The sequence below is a fragment of the Cebus imitator genome, unplaced genomic scaffold (assembly GCF_001604975.1).
Source record: "Cebus imitator isolate Cc_AM_T3 unplaced genomic scaffold, Cebus_imitator-1.0 Scaffold334, whole genome shotgun sequence".
NCBI lineage: Eukaryota > Metazoa > Chordata > Mammalia > Primates > Cebidae > Cebus > Cebus imitator.
Genome location: NW_016107649.1, coordinates 56,349 through 59,437, shown reverse-complemented (window position 1 = coordinate 59,437; position 3,089 = coordinate 56,349).

Sequence of the window (3,089 nt, the reverse complement as noted above, 5' to 3'; positions counted from 1 at the left end):
AAATTAGCTAGACACGGTGACATGCCCTTGTGGTATCAGCCACTAAGGAGGCTGAGCCCAGGAGGCACAGGCTGCAGTGAGCTGTGTTCTTGCCACTGCACCACAGTCTAGGCAACAGAGCAAAGCCCTGTCTCAAAACAAACAAAAGCAAAAAACTTCGGAAGCTGTCATAATAGTTTGCCCACTCCTCTTACTGAATAGGTGAGAATGACTTGTAATAATGAAGATCATATTTCTTAATTAGATATTATAGAATTCTTACAGTATTTGGAAAATCTTTTTATAATAGTTTATTGTTATGTGAAAGATCATGTCTATGGTATACAATAACCATCTCTGGAATTAAGTCATGCAGGTTCATCTCGATCATATCATTATATTGTGTATCACCCTAAAATCCATTTAGGATGAGGTTGGAATCCAAATCATCTTGACATTTATAATTATTATTATAAATGTCAATTTTAATTTTTTGACTTTTCATTATTACTAAGATGTTAAGATTTATATATTTATTCACAGAAATGTTCTTTCTTTTAGAATTCATTAGGTTTAATGCCCAAGCATGAAATATTTTAGCAGAAATCTTAGTAGGCACTGTGAACAGCTATTTTCCTTCTGTTTTATCCATATTTGAATTTCATTCTGAGTGGAAAAAGTTGTTAAATTTGGTATTACTATGTAATCTCCAGAAACAGTCATGGCATCTACCATTGGAGATAATATTCAAAGTAAATTCATTTTCTAAGGATTTACCTATGTTAGGTAGACTTTGAGTATTATTTATTTGATTATGATGCTTACTACTAAGAAAAGTAACCATTTTATGTATTTTTATTGATAAATATTGAACTTGTATTCTGATCTGAATTTCAGATCTTTAGTGTATTAACACTTCAGGTTTTATGTAAATGGGATGGCTTTAAGTAACAGCTTATAGTTCAAATTATTGTATACTTTATTTTATCCATGATCATTTTAAGCAATTTCAATTATTAAATATATAGCTAAGAATATGTCTCAAATTTGTTATGGAGGAGAAATCTTCTGCCTTCTTCCTCCTGCTTGATAAACTCTGGTCATTGCCTGTTTGCCCTCATTTGTGATAAAGTACCAAAGTGATGGTTTGTACCTCCCTATATTTAATTATAAGACTCATCATAAGACATATTTAATTATAAGACACATAAATCATTGTAAGCAGTTAGAAAGATAACTTGTTTGGGAGGGAAACACACACACACACACACACACACAAAACTAATAAGCATCATCCAGGGCCATTTAATGTGAGGGCAGATTCCCCTCTCTGCCTCAATACATTTGCAAAGGCATTACTGTAGGAATTTAATAAACTAATTGACAAGAGGAACATTTTATTAAGTATACTTTTTATGAAAGACTGGGAAATAGTTAATATTTATGTAGGGAAGATTTTCATCTAAAATTAATACATTAAAAATAGTTTTGACATTTAAAGTTATATAATGATGACTTAGGAAAATATCTGAGGAATAAAATTGCATAATAAATGGTTAATATAGATTTATTTTATTTATTTCACTATCTCTTGGTACTACTTTAAATCTCTAGGACTTCTGTTCTTTTTAGTTATAAATTCATTTTTTTGAAAATTGAGAAATCCTAAAGACTCCATATTTCTGAAAGAATTTATGGATTATTCAATACAGTTGGTTGGTATATACTCTAACATTGCTGTTTAGTTATTTACTCCATGAAATATTTATAAAGTTGATTAGTGATAGTGTCTTAGATTAAGACTTTATTTTTCAGTACAGTTTTAAATTTACAGACAAATTGAACACAAAGTACAGATAATTCCCTCCCACCTCCCTGCCACTGCCAACAGCTCTGTTTACTCTTACGAATATCTTTCATTGGTGGTCTACATTGATTACAAATGATGAACCAATACTGATACATTATTGTTAACTAAAGTCCATAGTTTACATTGGGATTTATTCTTTATGTTGTACAGTTTTGTAGGTTTTGCCAAATGTATAATGTCATGTCTCCAAAATTACACTATCATCTAGAATAGTTTCACTGCCCTAAATATCTCCGGTGCATCACCTATTCATCTCTCTCCACAATACCTGGCAAAAACTAATCTTTGTCTTCTCTTTCTTTTTACTGGTGTATGTATATAGTAGTGGTTAAATACATATAACATAAATTTACTATCTTAAACATTTTGACAACAGATCTTTTTACTCTCTCTATAGTATTGCCTTTTCCAGACTCTCATTTAGTTGGAATCGACTCCCAATCCTGCAATCCTGCAGGCCCTTTTCATAATGCTGTTAATTTATTCCTGAGGGTGAGGCTCTCATGACCTAAACACCTCACATTTTAAAAATTGTGTTACTTGTTTCTTATTATTGAGTTGTTTGAGTTCCTTATATATTTTATGGTTTGCAAATATATTTTCTTATTCTGTATGCTTGTTTCTTTCTTGATAATTTTCTTTGCTCTGTAGTAGTGTTTTAATTTATTCTAATCCCATTTGTCTACTTTTGCTTTTGTTGCCAGTTCTTTTGAGGTCATATCTGAAACATTATTATCCAAACTAATTTCATAGAGCTTTTTCCCTCTGTTTTTTTTCTAGTAATTTTGCAATTTCATGTCTTATGTTTGTCTTTAATGAATTTTAAGTTGAGTTTTATGCATGTTGTTAGATGAGGATCTGATTGTATTCTTCTGCATGGAGATAACCAGTTTTGCCGGCACCATTTATTGAACAGACTTTCACTCATTTTGTGTTCTTGGCATCTTTATTGAAAATCAATTGACAGTAAATATGTGGATTTACTTCTAGGTTCTCTGTTCTGTTCTGTTTGTTTGTATGTGTGCTTTTATGCCCATACCATGATGTTTTGATGACTGTAGCTTGATAGTAGATTTTCAGATTAGGTAATATGCAGCCTCTGGATTTGTTCTTTTTGCTCAAGACTGCTTTTGCTATTTGGGTCTTTTGTGGTTCCAAATGAATTTTAGGATTGTTTTTTCTGTTTCTGTGAAAAGTGTCATTAGAATTTTGATAAAGATTGCATTTAGTCTGTAGGTTG